A 15,974-nucleotide genomic window follows, 5' to 3' on the forward strand; every position below is an offset into this window, starting at 1 on the left:
TTAATGAGTGTAGTGTGACTAGTTCATGCAGGGATCGCTTTGCTTTGGTTTCGCTTGGTTAAGAGTGCTAGAACCCTGTTCACATCAGGGAATAGTACTCGTAGAAGGAATAGAGACAAAAATATGGGCTACTTGAAAAAAGAGTTATCAGACATAGAAAAGTATGTGAAAATAGCTGATTTAATTTAAGCAGTTGTTTTATGGGGATATATGATAATGAAAATACACATATGTATAGATGTGTGTATACATGTATTTATATATGTATGTCTGCATGTATGTATAGGGAAGTTTTTGAGGTGAATAAGAAATAAAATTGCATGTGCATATCAAAAGTCAATAAATGCTTGTATTTGGGTGAACTCAAATATTTCCAAATTAGAGATAATCTAGGGTACTGATTCAACTTTCATATTGTAGCAATCCTTTAATACGGCTCCTCATGTTGTAGTGACCCCAAAACATAAAATTATTTTGTTGCTAGTTCATTACTATAATTTTTCTACTATTAATCACAATGTGAATATCTGATATGTATTACATATGATATATGACTCCAAAGGGGTCACAACTCTCAAATTGAGAATGATTGCTTTAGGTAATAGCATGATCCTTGAACTAGTTAAGGTTTCTATTGCTGTGAAGAGCCACCATGACCAAGGCAACTTTTATAAAGGACAACTTTGAAATGGGGCCAGTTTACAAATTCAGAGGTTCAATCCATTATCACCAAAGCAGGAAGCATAGTAGCTTCTAGTCAGGCATGTCGTTGGAGGAGCAGAGAGTTCTACATCTTGTTTTAAAGGCAAAGTGGATAGGACTGACTTTCAGGCAGCAAGAAGGAGGGTCTCTAAATCCATACCCGCAGTGACCCAGCTATTCCAACAACTTCAAACCTCCTAATAGTGCCACTTCTTGGGCCAAACATCTATAAATCATCACAGATACAGAAGGTATTATACATTAATCATGGGCCAAATGTATGACAGCCAGCTCTTAAAACATCTTATTTTAAAGAAAGAAAGGCAAACACTGATGAAATAAAGTAGATTTATTAGTAATCACATTAAAGCATAAACTATGTGAAGATAAAAACTGCAGAATGTGTACTGTTAATCCCACTGGACAAAAATAAGACTACTACCACAATTATAGCCAAATTTCAAGCAAGCTTGACTTTATTAGAGTGTACCCAAGAGCTGGCCAGAGATTGCATCCTAAATCAGGTTAAAGAAAGCAGCCTAGAATTCCTATATTTAATCTATCTTAAGGTGCATATTCAAGAGTACTTGCAAAGCAAGTTGGCATAAGAGAGACAATGGGAAAATAAGGAAATACATAAAAATCCCAGAAAACACCCCAAAACAAAAACAAAACAAACAAACAGAAAAACAAAAACCATGTGTTCACCAAGTGATTAGGAAGCACAATCAAAGAGGGTAATAGAGGGTGAAATAGAATAAGAATATTCTAAAAAAACAAGTCAAAGTCATGGCTTGGGACAGATCCAGGAAATAGACTTAAAAACAGCAACTCAACTTTTAAGGTAAATGGAAACTTATTTTTAACAATACAGCATAATGGCCCCTGCCTTTAAAAATGAGTAGAAAATTTCTCAGTACCTATCACAAGCTATTTACCACTACACATAACAGGTGTTAAAATACTGTACAACCATGTATTTTTATGCTTACACATTCGGATACATAATGAAAGAGTAATTATTTCAAAATTGTTCAGCATTGAGATAGAAACAGCAAACAGGAGAAGGAGGAAAACACACACATACAAACCAAATGTAATCTGAATATGTTTTCTAAAACCCTCTAGGTTTCTTTATGGCAATAGCTGACTGTGAGGAGACCAGTAGGAAATGGTGCAGATAGCTAAGGAAATCAAAGACACATGTCCAAAGCAGATGGGACTACAACCATTATATGCATTTTTGTCTGTCACTATGCAGAAATATATGGTTTTGTTTGGTTTCTACATTTATTTACATAATAAATATATTTTTTTTCCATTTTTTCTTCTTAAAAGTCTGAATTACAGTAGAAGTATATAATCAATAATGAGAATAGAATCTTTACAATGCTCACATTTCAATAATTTCTGGAAACCAGAGACTGATTCACTGTTTTGAAATTCAGTGCTGAAAAGAGATTGAAATATCACAGGTCCAAAGTCTAATGACCTTGTCTTAAGGAGTGCTAGCCCTCCAAGATAGGAATTCCTTGAAAGTTCTGTGTCTGAACACCTTGTCACTCATAGATAAATCTTTTGGAAATTTATTGACCTAGAAGACCAATAGCTCCCACCAAACCAAAAGCTAAAATAGTCATCAGATTGCACTATAGAAAAACACCCCACATCGTGCTGTAATAACCACTATGAAGTGAACCTTTCTCAAAATTATTTTGTAATTTAAACTTGCCACAGTTTATGATATGAGTTTGCAAAACAGAATAGGTTACAAAACAAAAACTATTTCCCTTCAATGAAACAAAATTTATAAAGCAATAAATACTGTTTGTGTTGTTAGCTTTATGTTATGAGAGGTTTCAAGTTCCATCACATATGTACATACTAAATAGCTATAAGTAGAGCATTATCATCTTCCTAACATATTCCGAACTTTTTATTCAACTCAGATGTTGCTTTTCTCTTTCTTCCTCTTCTTTTGTGTTGCTATCCTCTGATGAATAATACTTTCTCTATGACAACATTTCTACATCTGAAGTCTAATAGACACTTCTTTTTTCTTTGTACTCATTGTTAAAAGCCTTTATAATGGAAAATACCTTTCTCTGCATCTTGCTTTTCCCTTATCTGAAGAGAGGGCTGCCTATAGGCAGTTCCTTTGAAATCTAGGAGGTTGCAGTAACCTTGTTTGTGCTTAGATTACCAGCACTCTGCTGGTCTCCTGCCCTGCATTCATAAAATGCTAATGAAAGAAAGGGGATCCAAACAATGACTTTCCCTTTGGCTGGTGGAGTGGGTGGCAGTTGAATTATTGTTCTTTGCTTAGAAAAAGAATTTGTCTCTCACTTTCATTTCATTTTGGAATGCCATATGTTTTCAGTTGTTCTTCCTACTAATTTAAAATGAACAGAATAGTTTAAAAAGAAAGCTTGATTGAAACTAAAAATTTCCAAATCATTAAAGCTAATGATTTTTATTACGTTGGTTTTTAGTTTGTTTATACTCACTAGTGTTTGAATCCTCTAGTATTAACTTCTTAAAAAGTTTTCTTCTACTCAATCCAACATAAAAAATAAAATAAAATTCAGTAAAATACAGAAAGGATTTAGTACAGAGTACTTCTCTGTACAAAAAAATGACAAAACACAGGTCAGTGGCTTGAAGCACTAACAAGCTAACACACAAGATATCAGTTCTTTCAGCTGATTCAATAACACTGACATTTTTGTTATAAAAGTTTGGTGAGCAAATGTTTCAGTGACACCTGGAACATTTGGAATGTGATGTAAGAGGTCATGGTATTACCCATGATCACTCACTGTAGAATAAAAGTAAATGAACAGATTTTATATCAGATGATGACAGTTACTTTAAGAGATAAGAATAAGCAGGGATTTAATGAAAGGCATAGAACTTGAAAGGAATGATATAAACCCCATTTGTCTTCACCTAAGGATCAGGACTGATTTTGAAAAGGTCATAAGGCACCAGCTCCAGGAATAGACCATAAGTTCCAGAAACTAGGCCATAAGACAACAGCTTCAGGAACAAGTTCATAAATCCATGTCCCAAAGAACAGCCCATGGGTAACCAAAAGAATGGGAAAATATCTTATCTCAGGATGGGCCACCTGTATTGAGCATCCTATGGTTAAACATTCACTTCACAGGAATGTGGACCACTCTTACCTGACAGAAGCCATTCAGAAGCAGACCCCTGTGATCATACCACCAAGGACCTACCAATGAAATTTTAGATTACCTAATTCTTCTAGAATATTTTCCTAATTTCCTTTAAGAAGGCTCACATATGTCTAGGATCTCCATTTGGAAGAATGATTGACCACAGCATTCTGGTTGTTTCTGCAGAAAAAAATGCTCATAGTCTTTGCATATTATCTGAGTCTGGGGGGTCTTTCTTCAGCCATTTTCAGACCCTTGCAGAGGTAATATATGAATAAAACCTGATGTCTCCAACCCTGTGATAGAGAATACATGTTATTAATAATTTTTGCTGATATTTGGTTGTTTGGTTGTTTGTAGGCTGTGATTAATTTTTGATTAGTACCTCAGACTTTGATGAGTACCTCAGAAGAATATAGATAGATATGGAAAAAATAAAGACAAATTTAAAGTGACATACAAGGATCAGTGAGAAGGTCTCATACATTAGAGGCACCTATTGCCAAGTTTAAAGGCATATATCTCTGTAATCTACATGGTGAAAGTGCAGACCTGAACTCATATGAGTTACAAAGTGAAAAAAGCTTTCAAATCCATCCCAAATTCCATACTTCTGATCATTACAAGATTATACATAAACTTCCGTGGACAAATAATAATGAAATGTGAGCATTGTAAAGATTCTATTCTCATTATTGATTATATACTTCTACTGTAATTCAGACTTTTAAGAAGAAAAAAATGGAAAATTGAAAGGAAGAAAGAAAGCTGCAGGAACAGAGAGGCAGCCTAGGTGTTATGAGAGCTGTTGCATTATTTAAAATACAAGGAGGAAGTTGCTCAGTTGTTGCAGCTTTTGGTTGTGAGCCTAGCCTTTAATGGCTGAGCCTTCTCCCCAGCCCAATTGTTGCAGTTTTCAATCTTCAGTGTTTGACCCAAAATTCCAGGGAAGTCATTACTATCCATGAAGTACATAGAGAAGAAGAGAGTGAAGTCAACCTTTGTGATTAGCAATACTTTGAAGTTTTCTTACTTTACTCCATGAGAGATGGGCACATGTCTTACAAAACAAAACAAAACAAAACAAAACAAAACAAAACAAAACAAAACAAAACAAAACAAAACAAAACAAAACAAAACAAAACAAAACAAAACTACAGCAATTCCAGATTATTATTTTGAGCCTGTCCCTCATTTATTCTAAACACATCAATTTTATTTTTGTCTTGCTGTTCTAGTGCTTTAAAATTTTTATGTTGATATTGTTCATTTTTAATTATTTAAGACTTATGGATGATATTTATAAAGTTATTATAAAAGTAATTACATATAGGCAATGACTTTGTAACAAGTTATATTATCAGGTAGAGACAAATAAATACCAGTGTTCATCCTTACTGTCTCCAAAGATACGTGAAAAAAAAAAAGGCAGAACTTATTAGAGCAACGTGGAGATTTGAAGAAGAGTAAATCAATTTTCAAGAACTATTTTTCTACTGCAGGCAATGTTCAAAGCATACCAGAAGGAGCATTGTATGAAGACAGAAGTAAAGAATTAGATAAAAAGTGCTAAAACAGCAACGAAACAAGGTAATAGGACCAGGAGTCGGAAAAATCCTTTGATTTTCAGTTGTTAGTGAAAGTTGAGTGGAAAAAGTAGGTCAGGATAGTTTTGGAAAAAATATTTAATCTCTATCGCTATGTTTGAGTGGATAAATTTGGATGTTATAATAGTAAATTAATATTCAACTAAATTTGTTTATACATGAGAAGAAAAGCTGAATAATTATAAAACAGTTATATGAGTATGTAGGTAAGTATATATGTATATATGTGTGTGTGTGTGCTTATATATATATATATATATATATATATATATCCATTAAAAGAGACCATCAGATTTGTTATAAAAGTAAGAATTTTCCTAGAGAAAACAGAACACTTTCAGTATGAAAACAAAGATTAAACTGGTAATCTAGAAGGGAGGGAGGGAGAGAGAAATGTGGAGGATTTAGTAACTGTCCACAAGCAAAAGGTCATAGAGCTTTTCATTGCTGTAAAAATTCTAAAAGGATCAAGTGTAGAAGTTGCCTTACTGTAGTGCATAATCCATGATCCTTGGCAGTGAGCACTTAAGTCTTCTCATTTACATTTTAGAAATAAGGTAAATACTAGAACCTGTGTGAGATACACTGTTACTAATTCTGTAACACATTGAAGCATTTTTATACAAATAAGTTTTCCAGTGAAACTGCAGATTAACAGAACCTTTGTATTTTCTCTTTCCATTTTCTCCCGTTTACCCTGCGTCCTTTACACCTTTATTTACTTCTCACTTCCTGTTTCTCTGTAATATTTCGAGGCAAGTCACATGGCTCAGACTGCCTTGTAACTTGTCAAAGACTTAAGAATAGACTGGGATTTCTGATCTGTCTGCCTCTAGGTACCAAAATCTGGGAAGTTTGTATATTCAAGTATACCATATCATCTAAAGACATTTTAAACCTAACTTGTTAGACCTAAATAATTATGTATAATAACAATGAGTAGGTAGTCTAAAGATGGACAGGGGCGATCTGAAAAGGTCCCAGGAATAATTGAACAGCTACATATTTTTATAGTTTGCTAAGAAAAAGTTAGTCTTACCTAGAGATGACCTCCCTAATTGGTTGTCCAATATCAAATGATCACTTCTAAACCTGTGTTTTGTGTGTGTGTGTGTGTGTGTATTTGTGTGTGTGTGTGTGTATTTGTGTGTGTGTGTGTTTGTAACAACAATAACTAAAGAATAAAAGGCAATGAATTTTAGAAGCCAGGAACAGATTTTGAAGCAGTTGATGAGAATAGAAAGTGAGGGTTTATATGCATAGAGTACATACATAAAAAGCAAATTTACTTTAACTTTGTTAAAATAGTCTAAGAGTTTCCATGAGAGTAAGGCACATGCATCCTTTTATAAGCTAAACACCTAGAGAAGAGCAGTTAAGCTAACTAATTTTTTTGTAATTCATGTCTTAAAAAAGTATGATTTTTGGCAGCTTTGGGTTCACAAGTTTTACAAAATATTAACTGAAGCTATTATGTAAGAATGATTTTTTTATTCTCAAAGTACTTCTGTTGTATAAATATTAGAACATGTATGTTTTATGTGTTTTCTACACAGAAAAAGAAATGAAGATTGGTGAATGGGTTAATATGAAGGGTCTGAGAGGATTTGGGAGACGGCAAAAAAATCAACTGAAAGAGTTATAGCAGAATGCCAGAGAAATGTCATTAGTTTGACAAATACAGAATAATTGCATATATAGTACTAAAAAACTTGTCCCTTTTTAAAAATTTTAATATTTTAAATCTGTGGTAGTTTAAATAAGAGTGGTATCCAAAATCTTGTATGTGTGAATGCTTATTCATTAGTGTGTTGTACTCTATGGGAGGGATTAGAAAGTGAGGCTTTGTTGGACTAGGTGTGCCTTCATAGAGGATTTGTCACTTCAGTTGGGCTCTCAGGAAGGTCTTTCTCTTACCCTTGACTCTAGATCCTGATTTAGAACTCTCGGCTACTTTTCTTCGTCACACCATATCTGATTTCCTGTCAACATGTTCCCTGCCACAATGAAAATGGTCTATACTTCTGAAAGTTTAAGCAATACCCAATTAAATGCTATCTTTTTATAAACATGGTCATGGTGACACTTCACAGCAATAGAGCACCGACTAAGGCAATATGCTCTTAAAAAATACTTTCATTAAGAATTAAAAATTGGTTTACATATAAGAATTATGCTTTATTATCTTAAAACATAAAATTAATTTCTACAACACAACAAAAAAATTAGAACTGCTGCCCATGTTACTTGTCCCGCCCCCTAAGGCTTTGAGCTGAGTTACTACAGTTCTCATGCCAGAATAAAAGAATCAATTTGCAAGCCGGGTGTGGTGGCACACACCTTTAATCCCAGCACTCGGGAGGCAGAGGCAGGCGGATTTCTGAGTTCAAGGCCAGCCTGGTCTACAAAGTGAGCTCCTGGACAGCCAGAGCTATAAAGAGAAACCCTGTCTCAACCCCCCCCCCCCAAAAAAAAAAAAAGAATCAATTTGCTTCTTGCCAGCTCAGCTTTATTCCCACACACCTATGGTCACATTATCTTTGACAAAGAAGCTAAAAGCATTCAGTAAAAAAGACAGCATTTTCAACAAATGGTGCTGGTTCAATTGGTGGTCTGCATGCAGAAGAATGAAAGTTAATCCATACCTATCTCCATGCACAAAGCTCAAGTCCAAGTGGATCAAAGACCTCCACATAAAACCAGGTACACTGAATGTAATAATAAAGAAAGTGGGGAAGAGCCTGGAATACTTGAGCACTGGGAAAAGTTCCTGAACAAAACACCAATGACTTATGCTTTAAGACCAACAATCGACAAATCGGACTTCATAAAATTGAGCTTCTGTAAAGCTTTGTCAATAGGACAAAATGGTAAGCCACAGATTGGTAAATATATTTAACCAACCTTACATCCAGTAGAGGGCTAATATCCAAAATATACAAACTCAAGAAGGTAGACTCCAGAGAACCAAATTACCCTATTAAAAAGTAGAGTACAGAGCTAAAAAGAGAATTCTCAACTGGGGAATTTCTACTGCCTGAGAAAAATTTAAAGAAATGTTCAACATCCTTAGTCATCAGGAAAATGCAAATCAAAACAACCCTAAGACTGTAGCTCACACCAGTCAGAATGGCTAAGACAAAAACCTCAGGTGACAGTAAATGTTGGACAGGATGTAGAGAAAGAGGAACATTACTCTATAGCTGGTAGGACTGCAAGATAGTAAAATCACTTTGGAAATCAGTCTGGTGATTCTTGAGAAAATTGGAAATAGTTCTACCTGAGGACCCAGCTATACCACTCCTGGGCATATACCCAAAGATGCTCCTATATATAACAAGGACACATGGTCCACTATCTTCATAGCAGCCTTATAATAGCCGGAAGCTGGAAACTACCCAGATATCCCTTAACAGACAAATGGATATAGAAAATGTGGTACATTTACACAATGGAGTACTATGTAGCGATTAAAAACAATGTCTTCATGAAATTTGCAGGTAAATGGGTGGAACTAGAAAATATCATCCCTAATGAGGTAACCCAGACACAAAGGAACACTCATGGTATGTACTCACTAATAAGTGGATACTAACCCAAAAGCTCACATTGCATATGATAGAACCTGCAGACCATATGGAAAGTAGAAGGAAGGAAGACAAGGATGTGGATGCTTCATTCCTGTATTGAGTGGGGGAACAAGATGATTGTGGAAGATGGAAGGAGAGTAGGACAAGGGAGGGAGAAAGGAGGAGGAGGAAATAAGAGTGGTAGTATCTGGAGGAAACTTGGGAGAGGTACACAGGTTCAGGAGATCAAATAAAATTCAGCCATTAAATGCAGACACTATAGCATATGCCAGCAAGATTTTGCTGAAAGGACCCTGATATAGCTGTCTCTTGTGAGGCTATGCTAGTGCCTGGCAAATACAGAAGTGGATGCTCACAATTATCTATAGGCTGGAACACAGGACCCACAATGGAGGAGCTAGAGAAATTACCCAAGGAGCTGAAGGAGTCTGCAACCCTATAGGTGGAACAACAATATGAACTAATCAGTACCCCCAGAGTTCGTGTCTCTAGCTGCATATATAGCAGAAGATGGCCTAGTTGGCCATCACTGGGAAGAGAGGCCCCTTGGTCTTGCAAACTTTATATGCCCCAGTACAGGGGAATTCCTGGACCAAGAAGTGGGAGTGAGTGGGTAGGGGAGCAGGGCGGGGGGAGGGTATAGTGGACTTTTGGGATAGCATTTGAAATTTAAATGAAGGATATATATATATATATATATATATATATATTATATATATATACATATAGGTATATGTATACATAATATATGTGTATATATGTATATGTGTGTATATATATGTATATATAATAGGTAGCAGTGTGTGGAGGGATGAAGAACTGGGGATAGTCAGTCACTAGGGGGTCCCAGACACCAGAGAAATGTGAGGCTCCCAGGACTTAATGGGGTTGACTTTAGCTGTAATGAGCTGAGAAGGGGGAAATTTAAACTCTGGAGACCACCTTCAGTAGATAGGCATGGCCCCTTGTCAAGGGATGGGGCCACCCATGCTTCTCAAAGCTCTTTAACCCAGAAATGTTCCTGTCCAAAAGAAGAACAGGAACAAAAAAATGGAAAAGAGACTGAAAGAAGGGCCAACCGGGGAATGGCCCTACCTGGGAATACATCATGTCTGCAGACCCCCAAATCCTGTTGCTGTGGTCAAGAGAAGATTATGGACAGGAACCAAGGGTGGCAGTTCCTGGGGAATTCCGGCCAGTAACTGATCAATGCATATGTGGATGCTTTGGAGCCAGCTATCAGACTAAACTCAGGGAACCTGGTCAGGGAGCAGGCAGAAGGACTGAAGGAACCGAGGTTGATTGCAACCCCATTAGAAGAACAATATAGGCTGGCCTGACCATCCAGTTTTCCCATAGACTAGAATACCAACCAAGGAGTGTACTTAGAGAGATTCATGGCTCCAGATACATATCTAGCAGAGGATGGCCTTGCACAACAGCAATGGGAGGGGAGGCCCTTTTTCCTGGGACGGTTTGATGCACCAGAATAGGGGGAGGCTAGAGCAGTGGGGCAGGAGAGTGTGGGTGAGTGGAGGAGCACTCTCATACAGGGAAAAGAGAGAGGGAGAACAATTGTAGGATAGGGCAGTAGTGGAGGGGTAACCAGGAAATGGGATAACATCGGATGGGTGGTGGTGGAAAGGGTAACTTGGAAGTAGGATAGAGTTTGAGATGTAAATGAATGGAATGATTAATAATAATAAAAAATGTCAAAAAAGGATTTATTCAGAAGGAGTTTGGATTTACAGAAACAATGTAAAAACTTGGAATCAATAGGAATCAAGTTACTATAGAGTGTGTACTGCCACTGATACTACATGACAAATGAGCCAGTAGCAGATTTTTATCTAATAATTATTTCTGAAGTTTAATGTTTATATTTATTAAAGTACATACATAGGTTTATGATTCAATAGCATGTACTTTAGAATTAGGGATTATGTTTGTACATTTTTTTGCTGATTTGTTTTGTTGCTAATGGAAAGGAAGATTTAAATCAAGTTATCAAATTTAATAATAATCTGTTACAATGACAATATTATATATGTTTCCTAGTGTTTTCTTCCATTCTAGTGTTTTGATAACCATTTACTTAGGTTTATAAATATTGAAAAATGCATGTTCCAATTTGTTTAGGGTGCATTTTTATTCTATAAAAATATTGATCTTACCTAATCCACATTTTGTAGGTGTTTTCTACCATATCTAGACATTGTTACTGTATTTGTAGTTAAGTCTTACTTCAATTAGACAGATATTCTTCTAATAGTACTACAATAGAAAATTCTGACTACCTGTTCCATCTAAGGAGATTTTCTTAACTTGTAGGTTTTACCTATGTGTGTAGCAAGACACTTACTCACAGGTGTAACAGTGGCAGAGAACGTCTAGTGTCCATCTAAAAGGCTGAGCAAAAAAGTTCTCTTTTTAACCCAGAATCTGCTCAAATCATTTCTTTCCTTAAAATTTTTCTTCTCATTTATTTTTGTCACAGTGGCTAAAAGAAAATTAACACAGTTTTAGCTAAGAATTATCTCTGTCCTACTATGGAATGTGCCGAGCTATGAAAAAGATAAAAATTATAGGGAATGTATGATTTTAAAAATATCCCCATTTTAAAGGTTTTCTGTCATTTTGATTGTAGAAACAGGAAAGGAAATCTAATTACTCTGGATGCATATGTATCAAAAGATGGCCTAGTTGGCCATCAATGGAAAGAGAGGCCCATTGGACTTGCAAACTTTACATACCCCAGTACAGGGGAATGCCAGGGCCAAAAAGTGGGAGTGGGTGGGTAGGGAAATTGGGGGGTATGGGGGACTTTTGGGATAGCATTGGAAATATAAATGAGGAAAATACCTAATAAAAATATTTTAAAAAAAGAAAATCTGAAATATTTGACATTATATTTAGTAGGTATAAAAATATATTTTGAAAAATCTATAGGTTTCTGAAGCATACAGAAAGAGATTTAATGGGATGTGTAAGTGGAGGAAATGTAAAGAATGAAAGTTAAGGAAATCATACAGATAACTCTATGTTTGAGGAATGAGGCTAAGTTAAATGGTGAGGATAACACATTTGTTTTTACAAATTCTTTCTCAGATACCTTCTCTTAGAAGGTAGAGTATAACATGAAACTCTACCAGTAGATACCAAAAATCACATAGGTAGTGTCTATGGTTTATGGACATGTATGTTTCTACATCTCTATGTGTTTCTCATGGTTTTTCTTTGGCTCTTTTATTCTGTTTCTTTTGTCATACCTGTTTTATTTGTGTTTCTCTTATCTCATATTATTTTGCTATTATCCTTTAGATACATGTTTTCTATTGAAGGAGAGACAGAAAATGTATGGATTCTGATGGGAGGGCATGTGGGAGGATTTTGGAGAAGTCAGGGAGAGGAAATTTTAATCAGAATATATTGTATGAAAAAATAGTTGATGACGAATAGGAAAAATGTTAAGCATAATTCCTCTTAGTTAAAATTAGAGAAAGCTCATTATTTTATATATTCCTAAGTTTTCAAACTGTTCCCTTTTCTAAGTTGTATCTCTCTCTCTCTCTGTCTCTCTTTCTTTCTTTCTTTCTTTCTTTCTTTCTTTCTTTCTTTCTTTCTTTCTCTCTCTCTCTCTCTCTCTCTCTCTCTCTCTCTCTCTCTCTCTCACTCTCTCTGATATTTTTTTCTGTATTCATGTAACTAAAACATCTTTGGGTGTTCATGTGTGAGAGATTGTATTCACCCATTTGTCTGTGTGTGGAGGATGCACCTAGATATCCATGTATTTGTTAGTTTCCTCTTTGTTTTAGGAGATAGTCATAATGAACCTGGAGTTTTCCATTTTAGATAGAGTAATTATACATGGAAGGATAGAACAGTCTAGCATCACTTAGTAGCCAGTGTTGACTTAAACTTAGAGAGTCTGACCTTGACTTATTTATGCATATTTAAGCCAAGTATAGTCTAAGGAAAAACGTTAGAATGATAAATAAACCAATCCTTAACTCAAGTTTAAGACATGAGTACATCAAAACTTTTTGTAAAGTACATGTGACACATATCATAAATATAATTTCTATACATTGACATGCTTATAATAAGAGTCGAGCAGGATCTAGTGTAGTTTGGTACATGGTTGTCTCAGACAAACTTGCAGTTCTTGCAATAGAAACCTAGCCAATTATCTGTGGCTAGAAAATATTACCAGGCTATTAAACAGGTCTGGTCCCAGGGTGCTGGGCAGAAAAAAATAAATAAAGGTTATACATCCTTTCCTTTGAAAGTAAAGTCTCTGTGTTAAATATTTCTTCTGTCACTATTGCTCTCTATAAGCCCAAGGATCTCTATGTCTCCCACAGGGCATGGTTTCCCTTTTGTTGTACTTGGCTTAAGTACAATTAGAGAGCAGTTGTTAATGGATTTATCTTGCAAAAAGGAGTAACTTTTCTATACACCACTAACAACATACATAGAACACACTTAGTATTAGTTAAGGTTTCTATTGATGTGACAAAGCACCATGACCATAAAGCAACTTGGGGAGGAGAGAGTTTGGTTTATATTTCCACATTGCTTTTCATCATTGAAGGAAGACAGGGCAGGAATTCAAAAAGGGCAGGATCCTGGAGGCAGGAGCTGATGTAGATGCCCTAGAGGGAGCTGCTTAATGGATTGCTCTCCATGGCCTGTACACCCTGGTTTCTCATAGAACTCGGGACTATCAACTCAGAGATAGCTCTCACAGTTGTCTCAAATAAAATAAAATATCTAGGATTAAATCTGATCGAGGAGGGGAAATACTTCTAAAATGAAAACACTAATTCTCACAAAAGGAGATAATGATAACAGAAAATAGAAAGACATTCCATGCATCTGTATTGGTTGAATCAATATTGTGAAATAGTAATGGCATCAAAATCCATTAACAGCTTCAATTCAATCACAATCAGAGTTCATATATCATTCTTTACAAAAATAGTAAATGACCCGTGGGATCAAAAATGTCCTAGGGTAACCAAAACAACAACAACAATAATAAAAAGTCATGGGGATTACTAGTGCAGACCTATAAATAAATTACAAACGCACAATGACAAAAAATTAATATGGCATTAATACTGAAAGAATGTATACAGCAATGATGCGAAATTGAAGACTGAAAGATGAAGGCCTGTGACCATAAATATCTAATATTTGAAAAAAAAAAAAAAAGGTGGCAATGATGTACACTAGAGAAAAGACAACATCCCTAATGAATGATACCAGGAATTTACTATTTGTTCCTAAATACAAACAAAATCATACAATTTTCAGGTAAAAGAAAAGGACTAGTAAATGCCACACTGAGTGAAATAACCATACCCCACAATACAAATATTATAAATTCTCTTTCATCTGTACTTCCTAGTTTCAAATCTTCAGATTAAAATATATAATCTTGGAGAGACATGGAATGTTAAAAAAAAAGCCATTCAGTGGAGCTGAAGACACAGAAATAGCACTGCTAAGATGATATGAAAGGGAAAATGTAAAAAGTTAGGGTCTTTAGTAAGAAAGATAAATACAGAAGAAGGAAGCAGGAAGTACACTAACTGTAATAGTGTTTGAAAATGTTATATGGAATCATATTTTAGTCCCGCCTAAAATTATGTATAAGTCTATATGTTCATATATGGATGGATTAAACAAAAATTACCCTACTGGTTTGAAGATGCTTCCACTGAGAGCCATATAAAGTCTTAGGAAAACTTCAGCATCAGGCATGAGAAACCTTTTGAGTTGTTTGTCAGAGTTGTCCAAAATATGCCCAAAACATTGGCCTTGGCTGTTTCAGAGTTAGAAAGTTAAGTCACTGTTGCTGAAGACAGCATTTGCTTCAGAAACAGGAAGCAGATGACCTGAGCCTGATCCGACCCAATTGCCTTTTCCCCAAAGGGTAGCTCTTCTTATACCAGACATTTCCATACATACCTCCAAAACAGGACAGCAACCATTTTCCTACATAGAATGACATCAGTAAACAACAATAGAACACCCAGCATAGAACTATTAACCAAAACATTAAATATGGGCATTTTTAGCTTGACAAATTATTCTTAAATTCTTTTACTGCCTTTAGTTTTTTATGGAACAAAATGACAGAACATTGAATGTGTTTTGAGCATGAAAAAATTATAACACCATAATCAGCACTGAATGTCAGCCTAAGTCTTGATTATTACCAAATTGGAGTTAGTGATTCAAATGTGTAATAACAGACATTTAAAACAAAGTATAGCATTGTTATATTCTAGATTCCAGCATTAAGGAATGCTGAAGGGAAAAGTGATGTAATGATATTTATATTAAGAAAAACATTAAGTAAAAATATTCTACATTCAATATATTATTTTATTGTGCCGTAGAAACCGCATAATTAAAATTATCCATAAGAATAAAATGTGTCATTTTGCAGTTTCTAGTTTTAAGTAAAAGTAGAATAATCAAAATTTAACTGAAAATATATACTCTAGAGATTCTTACTTTGGTATTTAATTGAAACTGCAAAGATTATATTGACAGACTATAAATGGTTTGAGTCAGTTTGGAACCACTGCAAGATGCTTAAAATGCTGTGTTTTTGCCATTGTCTATTTACCATATGGGAGCTTCAAATTTCACATTTTGTACAGTTGATTCATGTCAACACATTAACATTATTTTCCTAAATATATTTTAAATCTAGAGTGGCCATCTAAAGCAATTTTTTTAAAATTCTCAGCTTGAATTTTAAAGAGAAAAAGTGGGTAATGCAAATGCTGTAGCATTGACAAAATCAGAAAAAAAAAGAAACATCATTGTTAAAATTCTATTGGCTCACTGCACTAATAAGTTTCAACTGAAGAGTT

Source organism: Mus caroli, unplaced genomic scaffold, assembly GCF_978045245.1.
Source record: "Mus caroli unplaced genomic scaffold, Mus_caroli_1 scaffold_12, whole genome shotgun sequence".
In the NCBI taxonomy this organism is placed as follows: domain Eukaryota; kingdom Metazoa; phylum Chordata; class Mammalia; order Rodentia; family Muridae; genus Mus; species Mus caroli.